Source organism: Megalopta genalis, chromosome 4 (assembly GCF_051020955.1).
Source record: "Megalopta genalis isolate 19385.01 chromosome 4, iyMegGena1_principal, whole genome shotgun sequence".
NCBI lineage: Eukaryota > Metazoa > Arthropoda > Insecta > Hymenoptera > Halictidae > Megalopta > Megalopta genalis.
In genome coordinates, this window is record NC_135016.1 from 14248720 (window position 1) to 14267327 (window position 18608).

General features: G+C 34.1%; 1 protein-coding gene across 7 annotated transcripts in view; it reads right to left on the reverse strand.

Moving 5' to 3' along the window:
• rhea (Talin_middle and talin-RS domain-containing protein rhea) overlaps nucleotides 1–18608 on the reverse strand; it is a 156933-nt gene that overhangs the window by 55281 nt on the left and 83044 nt on the right. The window contains exon 1 of one of the 7 annotated variants that reach the window (XM_076521326.1): nucleotides 15681–15699. The exons of the other annotated variants lie outside the window; for them this stretch is intronic. The gene's annotated coding sequence lies outside the window, so the exon portion shown is untranslated. Of the gene's footprint in view, nucleotides 1–15680; nucleotides 15700–18608 lie in introns of those variants that run through there. 7 annotated transcript variants of the gene reach the window in all.

Consider the following 18608-nt stretch of genomic DNA (forward strand, 5'->3'; position numbering starts at 1 on the left):
CGAAACAACCCCCGGCGCGATCCATTATCCGATCCGATGCCATTCCGCTGCAGAAATTGATTCGCCGTTGAACAAAGTTACTTCACTCGACCGCGGTACGTCACTTTCCAATTTCCATGGAATGTATTTAGAGGAATGACCTCATTAGCCGCAATTGGGTCAACCCGAGACGAGTGCATCCACGCGGCCACGATATGCGCTCCGACACACCGTCCGGATCATTATTTATATGCTCGACGAGCGTCGCTAACGCCGTGGACGCGCTTCACGATCTCGCGACGAAAACGCGGCGTCGTCTTCTCGAGGGATGCGTGTGGCCGTCGCTGAAATTTTTCGCTAATTTCTCCGCCTGTGCCACGGCAACTATTCCGAGCCGGCCGGTGTTAATTGCCCGTACAATTTCCTGCGTCGCGTTTGTTCACCCCGGTTCTCGAAATGTTGCAAGAATACACTGTTCTGATTTCTCAACCGTCGTATGCTACCCTGAACGCGCGAAGTGAAGCGAATACCGACATAGATGATGCGATTAAAATCTCAAATTTTTTTTGGAATAACTTATAAAATTGTGTAAACAAATAAAAAATATAGTGATAGGACGTAATCCAGGTAAACGATAATTTGTAGAAACAACTTACGAGAATATTGTGACGATATTATTTCTATTTAACTTAATCAGAATCGAATCGAGTTCGCGTTTAGGCTTTTGGCACATTTTAATTGGTACAATTTCACCGATCCATTGCAATCGTTTGTGTCGAGAAAAAATTAGATCGTAAGTGCAGCAAATTCTCCCTAATTGACGCTCAGCTTGGAAACCAAAATGGGCGGCTCGTTTTTTATAGTTGTTGACAATCTCGGTAACTGTAAAAATGTTATAATCGTATCTCCTCTTCCCAAATTGTTCATTGTTGTTTCCAAGCCGAGTGTTAATTAAGGAGAATTTACTGTGCTTTCAATTTGCATCTAATTATATTCGATAAATAATTTGTTTTTCGGAAAAGAATTTGTCAAGACTTTAGTCCTTGACAAAATAGGTGCTACTTCGAAACAAAAGGAAAGGAAAAGAATTTTAATCGAAATGGCGTCTGTATAAGAGTATTTATAATGCCATTCTTGAATGATCTTAAAGAACAATTTATAGTTTACGTTTTATGACAGATAGAACTTCGATGTTCCCACAAAATGTTCTATTTTATCCTGTTGGGATCACGATGACGCGAGTACGCCGTTATTAACTATAGCAACACAGTAAAAGTATTCTAGAGAAATGAAAATACCATACGCATTCGAATGAAAATACTGCACACACTCGAATGAAAGACTATGACACTCGATCTAAAATGAACGACCAAAGAAATAATTCGAGTAAAACTCTTTAAAGTCACTGCACGAATACGTTCGTGCAATAATTAAAAAATAAAAATCACGAACATTAAACAAGAATTTGCGATAACAACGTTTAATCTTTACGCGATGAATAAACTTTGCCACAGCTGTCGTCGTTCTACCGTGTCACGCATTAAAAGTATTTTCCTAATTAATCAATCTACTTTCAGACCCACCGTTTTTTTACCATTTTCACTTTCCACGGAAAATAATCCATTATTTTATGCTCGACGAAGAGGGAGAGATTTATTATCTTGTAATTAATATTCTCGTGAAATATTTATAGCCCTTCCACTACATATATCCTTTTCAATGTACACACGTGACGCCATTTTTTCGTTCTTATTTGTATGCAAATCATTTTTCGGTGCAGTGAACTTTGAGTGCACAGTACTGTAATAATAATTATGCAACGTAATCGTTCATTTCAATGCAACGAAGTCGGAAAAACCGTGGCAAAATAGAACAAGAATATATCCTATAGAATAATAGCTTAATAAAATAATCTCCGATAAAAAGTAATTGCTTGAGAAATTTTCAAAATACATTTCAACAAAATAGTACAGGATTTTTAATTGTTTTTCTACCGACTTTAATAATAAATCTTTCTAAACAGCGAACGTTAGCTGAACACTCGTACTTGTTTTCATATAAAAATATTTTTGTTTAACGTATTGACCGATGCGCAAATTTGTTCATTTCGGTCGCAAAATGTACACGCATTGCTAATAACTAGACCGTAGATTTTTATGCAAAATAAAAATGGTAAAAAAGAACGTAAATCGAATGAAAATGTGTATTTCATCTTTTAATCATTCCTACGAGTTGCATATAATATAAAAACATTTTCAAATTTTGCTCATGTCTTTGCAATTTCGTTTATAATTTAGTCGTTTTTGTAAAAAGAAATCCATAAAATCCGCGGTCTACTGATAACGATAATTAATTATAGAATGCCGCAGTTTTTATCATGCAATTTGCGTTTCTTGAACATTTCGCCGGATCCAAATTGTTATTGTTTTTGAACAATTTGGTAGCGACTAGTGTCCCGCCTGGCACTCAACGCCAGTTAAAATTAGTAGAGCGGCAGATCTGTGCGCAGCACTTTCAATTCGTGCCAGTGCGTGTATGTTTACTAGGGGTGTTACAGTGCTCGAATTTCTGAGTAATCGAAAATTGAAAGACTGAGAGACAATGCATATATCGCGCACAATATACGCGTACAGCGTACCGTAATCTAAAGATTCAAAAAGACCAAGTCGCTAATTACCCGAATTACTGGTTATATACTATTTATCTGGTTACTAATTATAATATAATTATTTGCTAATACTATTATATCTGGTTACGACTATAAATAATCAATCTAAATTAAGAAAGAAAAAATATCACGCTATTTTCACATTAATTCCTTGATAAACTACCTTCGCCAAACATGCGTTTCTAATTTTTTTCAGATTTTTGATAAGGCAACAAATCGTACAAAATGGTAAAAAATGTACATATTCGATTGCAAGTAGCAGTTACGAAACTATTCTACGAAACTGACTAGTTGCCATCGAGATGTTACTTTCGCATGCACCCATAAGATAACATGGCAGTTTTAACAGATACAAAGTCGCCATGCACGTGGTTTTCATATGCGTGAAATTCGAAAAACAATGGAGAGATATAAATCCTCAATTCGGGATTCGAACCGAGTACTATTATTATGCTCATTTGTAAACATGCCCAGCCAGAGGTATACACTTAGCGCGCATGTCTACAGTGACCATTTTGTAAACGTATCGTCAGAATTGACTTTATATGAGCACGGAGCGGACAGTAGCGCACAATATTTTTCTTACTAAAACTCGAAATACTTATTAGTTTAAAGCGCACTTTGTTATATTTAACATTTTGTTCCTAACAATTTATCCAGAAAAATTTTATTTTGCATAAAGCTTCGCAATGTAATAATTACTAATTACAGCCACGCATTGGTTACCACTGAAAATGTTATTATATAAGGTCGCAGCATAAGTGAAATATATTCTATCGATTATGCATCACTGTAGATGCGATAATTAAACGGACCTAGTCGGAGGAGACGGTCGAATTTATTCCTGCAGCTTTTTCAACGAATACTGCACCGTTCGATATTTTAGTTCCAGAGATATTTTATGTTCCATCGATTGTTTCGATAACATTGCTGACGCAACTGTTGCACTTTTGTTTTCGCCGAGCACTCGTTGCCGTCGCATTTTTCACGCATAAAAGGAGAATAACCGAATGGAGAATGTCTTACAGTCGGCAGTAATAGAAACCTGTTCTTTCTACACAGAGTTCCAATATAATAGGGACTTGATGAAATAACAGTTTCAACATTTGCACTTACAATTAGTGAGTACGAAGATGTTGAATATTCTTTTCGTAGAGTCTGTGCAGCATTTTCGATTATGCAGGCGCGTGTATGTTTACTAGGGGTGTTGCAATGCTCGAATTTCTGAGTAATCGAAAATTGAAAGACTGAGAGACAATACATATATCGCGCACAATATACGCGTACAGCGTACCGTAATCTAAAGATTCAAAAAGACCAAGTCGCTAATTACCCGAATTACTGGTTATATACTATTTATCTGGTTACTAATTATAATATAATTATTTGCTAATACTATTATATCTGGTTACGACTATAAATAATCAATCTAAATTAAGAAAGAAAAAATATCACGCTATTTTCACATTAATTCCTTGATAAACTACCTTCGCCAAACATGCGTTTCTAATTTTTTTCAGATTTTTGATAAGGCAACAAATCGTACAAAATGGTAAAAAATGTACATATTCGATTGCAAGTAGCAGTTACGAAACTATTCTACGAAACTGACTAGTTGCCATCGAAATGTTACTTTCGCATGCACCCATAATAGATAACATGGCAGTTTTAACAGATACAAAGTCGCCATGCACGTGGTTTTCATATGCGTGAAATTCGAAAAACAATGGAGAGATATAAATCCTCAATTCGGGATTCGAACCGAGTACTATTATTATGCTCATTTGTAAACATGCTAGCTAGAGGTATACACTTAGCGCGCATGTCTACAGTGACCATTTTGTAAACGTATCGTTAGAATTGACTTTATATGAGCACGGAGCGGACAGTAGCGCACAATATTTTTCTTACTAAAACTCGAAATACTTATTAGTTTAAAGCGCACTTTGTTATATTTAACATTTTGTTCCTAACAATTTATCCAGAAAAATTTTATTTTGCATAAAGCTTCGCAATGTAATAATTACTAATTACAGCCACGCATTGGTTACCACTGAAAATGTTATTATATAAGGTCGCAGCATAAGTGAAATATATTCTATCGATTATGCATCACTGTAGATGTGATAATTAAACGGACCTAGTCGGAGGAGACGGTCGAATTTATTCCTGCAGCTTTTTCAACGAATACTGCACCGTTCGATATTTTAGTTCCATAGATATTTTATGTCCCATCGATTGTTTCGATAACATTGCTGACGCAACTGTTGCACTTTTGTTTTCGCCGAGCACTCGTTGCCGTCGCATTTTTCACGCATAAAAGGAGAATAACCGAATGGAGAATGTTTTACAGTCGGCAGTAATAGAAACCTGTTCTTTCTACACAGAGTTCCAATATAATAGGGACTTGATGAAGTAACAGTTTCAACATTTGCACTTACAATTAGTGAGTACGAAGATGTTGAATATTCTTTTCGTAGAGTCTGTGCAGCACTTTCAATTATGCAGGCGCGTGTATGTTTACTAGGGGTGTTGCAATGCTCGAATTTCTGAGTGATCGAAAATTGAAAGTCTGAGAGACAATACAGGGTGTCCCAAGATAATGGTACTTCCGGGAAATGCCGCGCATTGCATTTGCGCTAAGAAAAAAGTTACTTAGGTACCTCTCATTTCTCAGAAGTACCATAATTTTGGAACACCGCGCATACACAGTGTACACATACGTAAGCTAAAGATTCGAAAATCAAGACACCAAGTCCCTAATTGCCCAAATTGCTGATTAACGCGACTAATAAATAACCAATATACACCATGAAACAAAGAAAATATGCTGTTTTCATATTAATTCCTTGATAAAATACTATCGCAAGCAGTGTTCCAAATTTTCCAGATTTGAAAAATTGGTAAGGTACGCCATGGTAAAAAAATGTACGATATGGCGCCCCCCGTGGGTGTATCAGTTATCAATAGTTTTCCAAAGGAACCCCCATAATAATTCGAGAGACCACACTTAGGATTATCGAAACGTTACTCTTGCATGCATGAAAGTAGGGAAATACACACAGCTTATGCAGGAATTTCCCCAAATTCTGATGCTTGAAATTCGAAAACCAATGGAGTAAGTGTAGTATAAAAATCCTCAAAAATTCGGGGATTTGAACCGAGTAATAAACTCTATCGTCATTTGTAAATCTGCCAACCAAGTATTTAGCGCGCATATCTACAGTGACTGTTGTGGTCTTATCATCAGAGTTGACTTTAGTTGAGCACGGAGCGGACAGTAGCGCACAATATATAGTTTTCTTATTAACTCAAAATATTTATTAGTTTCAGCTGAATTTTTGTTTATTTAACTTTCTGTTCCTCACAATTTATTCAGAAAATTTTTATTTTGCATAAAGATCCGCTGTCTATCGATCAAATTACAGTGAGACTAATTGTCAATGCCTTTTCGTCATGTGATTGTCAGAAGAATTTACTATACCAGATGCAAAAATGCTTTTACCGATAAAAATTCAGATTATAATTATTGTAAATATACCAAGGCAATACATCGGATGTAAAAATGCTCCTACTAATGAAAATTGGCATTATGTATTTTATCATTATCCTAGGACAATTTAATATATCCATTGTAAAAAATGCTCCTTTTAATAACAATTACCATTATATTGTCTATAAATATACTCAGACAATTGACCATGTATTTTATAAACATACTAGGATAATTTAATATATCCATCGTAGAAAATGCTTATTTTAATAACAATTATCATTATATTATCTATAAATATACTCAGACAACTGTATTTGATGTATTTATAAAAATACTAGGATAATTTAACATATCCATTGTAGAAAATGCTTCTAGCCGCCGATGTAACCAATCATGTAACATTTAAAAATGTTCGTTAAATGCTCGTCCATTAGATTTTTGCAAACACAGTAAACGTACACGCTTGTATATAGAATCGAGGAAAACAATCGATCGGAATGCGTCTAAAAACTCAGCTAGCAGCCTTACAGAAAACCGTGATGTAAGCGGATCGAGGAGGATGACAATGGCGGCCGAAGGCAAGGTAAAGAAATGGTAAAAAGCAGCACGCGTTCCCCGTGCGTTAACCAAAAACGGATCGATCGCGGCCTCTAAATTTAAACGTCAGTCTCTTTCCGCGGCGATGACGCCCGACGAGAACTAATTGAGGGTCCCGTCCGTCCGATCGGTACTAGGTAACGAAGACACGATTATGCACGCTCTACAAGATTCGGTAATCAGGGGTTCATTCTCTTAATGGATCCCGGTATACGTGCCAATCACGCGGCAGGCGGCCGCTGTTGATACAGTCGAGCACGAAAAATAACGTTCCGCCCTCGTTTAACCCGCTGTTTAAACCCAATCGAGGCACGGCCAGTGAAATTTTACCGATCGCCATATAATACGGAGGGTGAATCGAATACAAACGAGATTTCCGCGGCGCCGGGACGGTGAATAATGGCACCGTGCGCCCGTGCCAACGTTCCCTGGATGTCCGTACATGGTAACATTTTCTAGTCGCCGCGCCATTTTCATTCGAATTTCCGGGGAGGTGTTAAATAGCCTGAACGTATGCGAACGAGATTCACTCGGTTTCAACATGTTGATTGGTACATTTGAACCGCCTCGAATTTCGCGAAAACAGAGCGATCTTTTCGGTGAATAATCGATGAGCACCGTGCGTTCGAATCGGAATGTAAAGGGTGTCGCGGAATCAACTGACGTTTCAAATTGCCGGTCGGTTTCCAGAGAAAGATTCAGTCATTTTTCTTTTTTTTGTCGTCGTGTCTATACTTTCAAATAAAAGCTTCAGCTGTTTTTAAATAATGTACTGAAATGATCAGTTTCGCTAATGTAAAATATATTTTCTTTGTTAAATAAAGTTAAATAAACTTCAACACGCGTTAAATGAAATAGAAATTGGAGATTCAAGATATATCGCGGTCGGTGCTTTTTAAATTGTTTTTACAGTTCTATGCGTAATTATACACTCGAAGTAACGTTTACATTGTTATCGATATCTAAACGAAAACTTAACGGAACGTCATATTTTTTAATATGAATATATTATTATTTCCAATATAAAAATGTACAAACACGATGGTTTGTTAAGTTTTTGTTTAAATATCACTAAAAAGCTGCGTTAAAGTTACTTTAAGTTTATAATTATTCACACCACTGTATATTTTCCATTTGTCACAGAGCAGCCACTATTTTAATTATTTTGCAGTCATTACTATTTCAACTGTTTTAAATTTTCGATTTCTTTGAAATCGAATCAAGGCTAAGCAATTTTTTTCAGAAAGCAAATATCGAAATATATTGCAGTTACTATTATTTTCATTTTTCCTAATTTTGCAGCCCCCTCCACCCCTAGATCTCATAAAATGAAAATTCATTACATTCGCTATTGTTCAAATCTTCTTGCATTTTGCATGTCCTAACAAAATTTGGTTCGCGGCATGTATTATCATACAAATTAATGTTTAAATTTCGCAAATTATGTTACACATACAGACATAATTGATATGGTAATTGAGGCGGTAGGCTGAATCTCTCTACTCATGTACCTAATATTACCAAACGAAAAAGAGTGATTATACATTTAAAAAATAAGTGGAGAAGATGCAATTAAATGTTTTCAAAACCTTGTTTCCAACAGAAACGACTTGGAATATTTATCTGGTGCACGTAGATTAATGTTTATAATTTTTCAAATCGCAGATGTATTAACATATTCAATAATTATTAAAAAATGGGATTTTTACTTTGTTTAGATTCCCATAAATATAAAAATCTAATAATTCCCAATCTAATAACAAATAATAAAATAATAGAAACAATAAAATCCGATAATTTCAGTTTCTTTGTTCAAACATTATTTCGACAAGGTGATAAAAACGAAAAAAGTACAAACTACAATTTGGTATACTACACATTAGCCGTAATGAATTTTATAGTTATTTTTGATACAATTATTTATTTGCTTGTGACAAGATATTTTCTCAGGTACGTGTTTTCAGATGCAACTACAATTTAAGAAATTAAAAACAAGTTCTTCTTAAATTCCAGCAATGAATACGAATGTTATTCGGCCACTTTAAACTGTACTGTAAATAGAATAAAATGTTTATAAATAACCCTACGTTATCGTTTCCCCGTATCTTAGAAAGATGCGAAACTACCTGTCACAATAGATGTCCTCTCCGTTAACATCACTCCAGTCTAACGACGCGACGCTTAAATGCCGAGTGAGTGGACAGCTATTGTGACAATCGACGCATCTCTTAGGTTTCGTCTTTCGAAAAGCGGACAAGTAACGGGCGCATCGAGCATATTAATTAATAATTAATTAATAATTTCTGTTCACGTATTCTACACCTCAACATTTTGAGTTAAACGTGGTCACGAGTGACCGCAAATGCGATCTTTATAAATAAACATCTGTAGACTATTCGCAGATACGAATCGGCAACAAAAGTGTTTAGTCTTTAGTCGATTGTTTATTATTATATTATGATGGCGCAGAAGCGATCGAATTCGATCAATAATAATTAAAATAATTCGATAATATTCAGAACTGGGAATTATAAACACGAACACTTCTGAATACAATTGCAACGACGACGCAATTACCTCTGATATGAATGATAGCTTAACGGAAATTCTCATCTTACTTTTCATTTCAGTTGTTATGCTTTATCGATTCAACAACGTGCTTAAACGTATTCAATTTTCGCTCGATCTGCTTCATCGTTTCAACAATGTACTTAAATGTTACGAATTTTGACGATTTTCGTTCGACCTGATTTATTACTGCAACAATGTACTTAAACGCACTCAATCTTCATTCGATCTGCACTGTTTTTTATTATTTCTACGATGTACTGAACTGTACTCCATTCTCGTTTTATCTGTTCTGTTTTATTACCTCAACAATGTGATTAAATATACTTGAGAAAATTAATTTCAAGAATTGATCACCGTATATTTTGAACCATTATTTTACATAAAATAAACTAATCGAGTAAAATTGTTTTATATGTTTGTATCTGTACAGCATTTAATTATTAATGATTATTGGTTAGTAATATTTTACAACACTGAAGAACAATCGGATATTTAATTGAGCCCATTGTGATTCCAAAAAACTCATTATTTCAAACAGTTCATTTGACCTTAACTTAAAGATAAAAGATGATATTTAAATTTGTTTAATTCTGTTCGAAATTTAAAGTATGAAATTAATATTTTTTCAGAATGAATTTTTTAAATTTTGTTTGAAATTTATAGAAACAGATTAATAGTTTCTTCAGAATATATTTATTTAATTTTTTTATATGTAAGGACAGAGGTTAATATTTTTTTCAACATTTCATTTATTCTGTTTGATGTTTAAACAAAAAGATTAATATTTTCTTCAAATTAATTTATTTCATTCTGTTTAATATTTAAGAAAGGGGGCTAATATTTTCTTCAGAACAAATTTATTTAATTCTGTTTGATATTTAAAGTAAGAGATTAATATCTCCTCAGAACAAAAAATCTGTTCGAAATTTAAGGAAAGGGGTTAATATTTTCTTGAAAATACATATAGTTGTAATTTACATAGACGGTTGTATGTCACGAACGATCGTAAGAAAAGTGATCGTAGTCTGTAACGTGGATGAGCGTTTTTACATCAGCCGTGGAATGGGGTTCATCACGTTGATAATATTGGACACCCCCGTTTTCTTCTTTACCCCATACCCTATCGTGTCACGAATATAGGGCAAACAATCTACAATAGTTCACCGTTGAAGCCTTTGCTTCTGTCTGACTTTCTCGCACACACGCTTTGTAAATTCTACAATCTCACTTGAACTTTCCGTCTATGGATTCTCACCTTTGACTTCGGCACCCGTTCCTGCAACACGAGTCTGCCTGTCACCTATGCCAGATGAAACGTGTATTTCGCTATATTTTAGAAAATCGGTGTTTTTTTACCGAATAAATCAAACGCTCGTTACATTGTTATCTTTATAACAATGTTGAAACATTTTTGTTTCATAGTTATTCAAGCTTCAATGGTCTTCAAGCTGTTTCATTGTTTTTCAAATTGTTTTACAACTTTCAAACTTCTTCGACTTCTTCTTTCACTGTTCTTTACTTTTCAGTATTTTTCAATTTTCAATATTTTTCAAATTTTAATATTTGCCAATTTTCAATATTTTTCAATTTTTAACATTTTTCAATTTTTAATATTTTTCAAATTTTAATATTTGCCAATTTTCAATATTTTCCAAATTTTAATATTTGCCAATTTTCAATATTTTTCAAATTTTAATATTTGCCAATTTTCAATATTTTTCAAATTTTAATATTTGCTAATTTTCAATATTTTTCAAATTTTAATATTTGTCAATTTTCAATGTTCTTTTTTTAAATTTTAAATTTCCTTCTTTTTTCTAAATTTTCGATATTCATCAATTGTCAATGTTCTCCAAATTGTTTTATTCGAACAAATTCTTCGAATGAAGTTCTATTCGAATAAATCCTTCGAATGAAATGTTATCTGAATAGAATATTGAATACAATAAATTATTCGAACAAAGTTATATTCCTAATGCCGCACAAGATTTTTGGATTTGCAAAATTCTGCTCTTTTTCAATAATTACTTATCTGAACCACGCAATTGATTGATAGGCGATTTTAATAAAAAATTAGACGTACATTCAGACATTCATTTGTGTAATTGATTTTCAATAAAGGAACCTTTGACGTTATAAAAGGATCGACTGTACTTCTTGAACTACTTTGAACAATAAATAACATTGGATCTGAATAAATGCACAGATCAAAAAGTTATTCCAAGCAATGAATAAATTTCCTTAGAATAAAATTATATTCGAATAACGTTTCGAATATGTCCTCCGAATAAATGTTTCGAATAAAATTTTGTTATATATTTATACTATAATATAATATACTATATATATAGTATACTATATACTATAACATATTTATATTATAATATAAAATTTGTTATATAATACATCGAATCAACACGTGGGACGAAAAAGAGAAAATACAAGAAAACTGAGTATAGTATTCTTGGAATCGGCGTGCCAGGTGTACTAAAAACAGACTGAAAATTGTAGTCGAAAGTTTCCACTTCCGAATTTTCGAAATTATCGTTGGCCGCTAACGATCGACGCGCCGAGCAGAATGGGGAACAAATCGGGGAACAGAAAGCGCATTTATCAAACAAGGCATTGCGAGCGGAACACAGCAGATTGTTCCAGTTTCCTTCCGATGATCAAAGACCATCGAGATTGCGGAACCACTTAGAGCCATTTACTTTCGTTCGCCGCAGTACTTTGCCCGGCGCTCTCTATACGAGGCGATCTCAAGGCGTCGGAAGCAACCCCGTCAGCTTTTTTAACTCCATCGTCGCCTTATGAGCTTCGTCTTTTTCCAAAGCCACCCTTCGCTCCGGCACTAGCGCGCGACGGGAGTCGTTCGACCCACCCCCCGGCCCCGGCTGTCCTCGCCTACCCTTCGACGCGAACGAGTTCGACGTGTTGTGGCCATCGACACGGTGGCCCAAAATAAATTTGCACACGGTCCAGAATCGATAGCTGCATTATTTCACGAGAAATTCCCGACGTGTTCCAATAACGAGCGTGCAACAGTCATTGCCGATCATTGACATCATTTCTTTACTACCCTCAAGCGATCTTCGGGGTGGAAGTTCACTCATTTTCTTCCTTTAGCTACCGTAAAATGTGTATAAAAAGTGATTTTTAGTTTTGTGAATGCAACAATGCTTGGTAAGTATCGGCATCATTTCTTTTCAACCCCTAAACGTGTTTTACTGTGAAAATTCTCTGATTTCCTTCTTTTAGTTACTGTAAAACGTTCGATTTCTTTCCGTTTTGAATTGGATTGGACAAAAAGTCTATAAAAAAATGATTTTATTTCTATGAATGCAACAATGCTCGGTAAGTATTAGCATCATTTTTTTCTACCCTTAAACGTTCATTAGTGTGAAAATTCTCTGACTTTCTTCTCTCAGATACTGTAAAACGTTCGATTTCTTTCTGTTTTGTATTCGATCGAGCAGAAAGTATACAAAGTAATGATTCAACTTTTAAAAATGCAACAATGCTTGGTACGTACTGGTATGTTTTCAACCCTTTTCTCCAGGTACTACAATACGCTCCATTCTTTTCTGTCTCTTTTGTATCGCATTGTTTCGTATTTATTATATAGTTACGTACATTCGTGTACATTAAAAAATACATCATTCCATTAAAAAAAGCCACGCGTCGACCTTCATATGACCTTTACGCGTCCATTCAAGAGAAAACTAATAGCACGATAATATGCTCCACTCGATACCAATGAAATCTCATCTGAAACATCTTTCGCTGCGAGCAATAAAGGGTCGTGTAAATCGGAGTGGTAAAACGTGGCAATCCACCCTCGTATTGTGTTCCATCATTAATTATATTAAATATACTTGGAACTGTGTAAATAAATCATTCACCTCTCATATACTGTTTGTTTGATTTAACAACATTTTTGCGGCGTTTTCAATGGAAAACCCTTTACAAGCATCGATCCAACGAAGGGGCGATTTCGGCCGACCAAATATTGATTCCGATGGCACAGTTTTTCTTCGCGCCTCTCCACAACCCCGTCAAGAGTTCGTAAAGAATGACCCCGGGCGTAAGTATCTACCCTGTTACCGGCTGTTCGAATGACTTATTAACTTACACCCCCCGGGAAAACCGGTAAACCCGCTGTTTTTCGCGGAAACTTTCGGACGCCGCCTTTCAAATAAGTGAAAGCAACTTCTCCGCGCCCAACCCTTTGATCTACCGCGAGAAGAAATAGCCGGGGCACGGCTACTTTTTATTAAATTCAAGGCGCGTTCAAGTTGTTACGACAATTTGTAATTAACAATGCGCAGGGACGTGGACACGGCTAATTGAATGTTCGTTATGCAATTCTTTGTTGGCTTTAAAATGATACAATGATAGCACTACGTTGCGTAATTCGCGCGTTGTTTCAGCGTGCGATTTTAAGAATCGCCACGGAACAATTTTTGTGAATTGAAAACAGTACGAGGATGTTGATGCGTATCATTGAGAACATATTTTATATTTATAAATTTCCTTCGTGAAAATAAAATTTACAATACAAACTCTATTAATTGTTTTGTCAATCCCCTCAATAAAAAATTATATGGAATCTCGGTGGAAATGAAGTTTGTAGAAAAGAAATGAAATTGTATTGCTGCTGTTGTACTTGCTTCGATGGTGTAGAAATGTTGTAGAAATAATTCTGTTTGTCAGACTGAGAATATATATGCAGATTTATATTTTTAGAGACCATTTCATGAAAATTTGAACGTGGATAATTGATTTCGAAAATTTCATTGGAAAATTGATTTCATCGATCTGAAAATTTCTTGTAATTGAGATAATATTAAAATGGTGGTCGCGCGCGCGAGATAAAACAATGTAGAGTGTTAACTTTTGCTAATCATTGAACTTTTTACTACTTAAAACACTTTTACGCAATGCAGAAAGACCTGCATATTATTGATAATTGAGTATAAAACAGCGAATTTTTGGCATTATTTAATTTAAAATTATTCTAACCAGTATTAATAAAGCAGTATTAATAAATATATAAATATCAATTATATAAAATTATAAAAAATATAAATTTTTTACTAGCAAAGGTGTAAACGTTTATTAATATAAACAAATAAGTTGAAGAAAGAAAATATTCTACGCTGATATAAATGTTTAGAGGCTAGAGTCTGAAAGACTTTGAAAAACTTTTAATACGTCCTGAAAAATAGATATCCTCGTAGAACAGATGCTCTAAATCAGAAAACCGCTGCGAAGTTTTATAAAGTTCCATTTCAAGTTTTAGCGAACGTCTATGCAAATTTCAAATTTAAAAAGTCACTTTAGAAATCAGATACCGGAACTGAAATTTCTTCCATTAGCTGGAAACTTTCTCGCAGTCAGGAATAAAAGAAAAGAATTCAAGTAAGACAAGTCCCCACTGTTCTTGCATCTACTGCAGTCATGCGTTCCATGAAGACATGAAGCCTGCAGTGCATGTACGTAACAATATTGTTTAAATAATCTTCGATATATACCTTGTACACGTGTATTAAAGAATGTATTATTATACGTGCACACTAGACAATTCATTATTATCCATAAATATTAAATAATTCTTTACTATATTCGTATATTAAACAGTTTATTATTATACAGGTGTACTAGACAGTCTATTATTATGCCTGTATATTAAACAATCCATTATTATACGTGTATGTTAAACAGTCTATTATTATACACGTATATTGAACAGCTTATTATTATTCATGTATATTAGACAATTCATTATTATCCGTGTATATTAAATAATTCTTTACTATACTTGTATATTAACCAATTTATTATTATACATGTGTATTAGGCAGTGTATTATTATACCTGTATATTAAACAATCCATTATTATACATGTATATCGAACAGACTATTATTATACATGTATATTAAACAATCCATTATTATACATGTATATTGAACAGACTATTATTATGCATGTATATTGGGAAGCCTATTATTATACATGTATTCCAATTTATTGTTATACGTGCATACTAGACAATTCATTGTCACAAATGTACATCGGACAATTGTTTATTATGCACGTACGTATATCATAATATATATCGTTGGACATACACGTGCACTAACACATCTTGCAATATCTATTTAACTTTATATCACGGACGAAATATTAAAAAAAAAAAGTAATGCATACTATATATTCTATCTCATTTCCCCACTGTTTCTTTCGTCGAATTAATCGATTTGAGAACTGTACAGCTCGAGCACAACAATTCGCGACGATATGGATCTTGATCCTCGACACCTGGACCATCACAGAGATCACGTACGACGACACGAGAACGATTTACCTCCCATGATATCAAACATCGCGGGATCTCGGAGCTCTCGCGGGTAGTAGTAGTCCGTTTCCGACGATGGCCCCTCACGCATGGAAAGCTGCAGCACCGAATCGCACCCATTGTTCTTTCTTTCTCTCTTTTCATTTGTTTACACGGTCCCGCGGGATTTCGTCACGACGGAAATGCGAAGCATCGCCGGACATTGTAACCGCCCGGATTCAATTCCCGGCCCGCTCTCCCGGTCTCTCTGACGGCCGCCGTCACGTTGAATATAATAATCGTCGTTCGATTCGTAAACGTCACTCCGCGCGTATTATCGTTGTCACGGCTTAACGAAGTGGCCGATTAACGATCGACTCTACCGTAACCGCGGACGGATGAACGCTTTGCAAACCAGAAGAAAAGGTGGAAATGGAAAGATTGTCCGCCGCCGGTTCTAAAGGTACACTCCCATTCACAAGTCGTCAGACACTTATCGCCTCGTCTGCGAGTACGAGTTCGATAAAACTGGATTAATTTTATGACGTTGCACAGACCGCGAAATTAGATCAGTGCGCTTCCTTGCACGATCGAATACCGTTTATTCTCCTTTTTCTTTTTTTTTACACACAATTTAATAAACACGTTTATTAAATTGTACATTGACACCGGAGTTGGGCAAATTTGATTTTAAATAATAAATAACAAATTAAAAAATTAAATTAATATTTGATTTGAAAACGATAATTAAATTTTGTATTCAATTAGAAACTCTTTTAAATAAATTCACAATTTATTTCTTACTTGCAAATAAAATGTTATTTTGTATGCGAACTTTGGTGAAAAACAAATAATTCGTTTTTTCCCTCTTGTTTGTTTATCGTGTAATAAATGTTAATTTCCATTTATTATTATTGAAGAACACCGTCTTGAATAAATACATATGAATGTAAAACTTGTAAAGTATCTAAATGAATTCAATCTTGCAATTGTTACAAGTGAACTGTTAGAAAAATTTTCCAGTAACAATATATGGGTTAATAATTTATTTTATGTGAATATTCTGAAACAGAATAAATATTATTTATTTAAACATTGATAATACCTGCTTAGATTGATTAATTACTAATTGTATAATCTTGTATTCACATTAACAAAGAATTCGTGATAAAAATATTTTCTTTCGAGCAAAACAATATATAAATATGATAAGATAAAAAAATTCTAACGTACATTACCACTCAAAAGTTACCAGCATGTTAACATTTCAAAACAAACAAAACGTGTGTTAGCTGTACGAACGTCTCATTGAATCAATACAACTGTAATTGAAAGTTACAACTAGTTTGTTCGCTGTTACGCGAACATACTTTTTTAAATATTGATGTATAGACAATTCGGGTTATACGAAACTGAACTTCGTTTATTAAATGTTCTGTCAAAGTCTAAATAAATTCGAAACATCGTGTGTTCTCTTAAAGCTTATTGTTCTTAAAAATATTATACAACTACGTCCACTTTAAATGTATAAAATTTGCAGTTTAATTGTAAATTATTAAAAGAATTATTAAAAAAAAAAAAGAAAAATTGTTAAAATTTTTTTGAGTTTAAAGAGTTTAAAGTATATCTTTAAAGATGGCCAAAATACCAGGTGGCCTTTATTAACATTTTATTATTGGATTTTTAAAAGAACGCGAATGCATAAAATTTGTAATTTAAATGTTACACTAACACTGCGAATTTTTAAGCATTTGTAAAATACAATAAAAAGCGCACGTTAATTGCAAACAGTAATACTTAAAAGCCTAGCTTTAGTAGGAGCATTTTCCTAATCCGTAAAAATAATTCTTCTTATTTTGATTTTCGTACAAAAAACTGTGCAAATGGAAATTGTACGCACACAGATCCATAGTCCGACATATTTATTTTCTACAAAAGTTATAAGTGGACTGCAGCTTTTTATGTGAAATAAAAATTCTCTGCACTAGTTGCAAGGTACGTGAATTATCCACATATTTATTTAGTTGGTTAATAATTATAAAAATTATAACAATTTTAAGAATTATAAAAATTTTAAGTGTGGGAAATGTAATAATTGTAATAATTACAATAATTGTAATAATTGTAATAACTGTAAGAATTGTAAGAATTTTAAAGTCCTTAAATGTTTCTATTGTTTTCCATTTGATTTACTAATAAAATTCGCTCTCTAGTTATAAATAACACAATGGTACAGGAAACGAAATAATTAGGTTATGTGTTGCTACATGACTGAAATTCTTATTTCCACCGAACAATTTTTTAAAATGTTCTCAACTGCAAATTGCAGACAAAAATTATGCAATCGTCGCCGGTATTCTTTCTTTTTCCAAAAAATGTAACCAGCGCATTCGAACGTAACGCGCGCACGCATGTATAAATAAATCTCGCCTGAGATTTTCTGAATACGTATATAAAAAAAGAAGAAACGAAAAAATTAAAACAAACAAGGAAATTCGGAATTTTCGAGTGACAGTGTTTTCGTAACGAGTGCATTCTACGAAAAGTGGAAATACAGACAGCGCGTGACGTTTGAGCCCGTAATTGCTTCTTTATCGAAGAACATTTCGAAGTGAACCGATCGTCATCGACACAAGAGCGCACTAAAGAAGAAATCGAAATATCAATCGCACTAACAACTGGAATCGATGGGCGTACGTGTAAAGAGTATCGTACAAATCCATTTAAAAAATTGGAACTGCTACCCGCAGGTGCACCGCTGTTTTTTGCCGGAAAAGTACCGGCGCGACGCCGAAAACTTCGATCCCGTCGAACTATTTAACTTTCTCGACCGCAGTTTTTCATCAGTTCATCGACGGACAAAAATATCAGTGATAATAATGAAAAAAATATGGTGACAGTAGCGCGATAGTTCGGATAACGTATTTCTGTTACAGTATATAGAAAATATGTCCAATA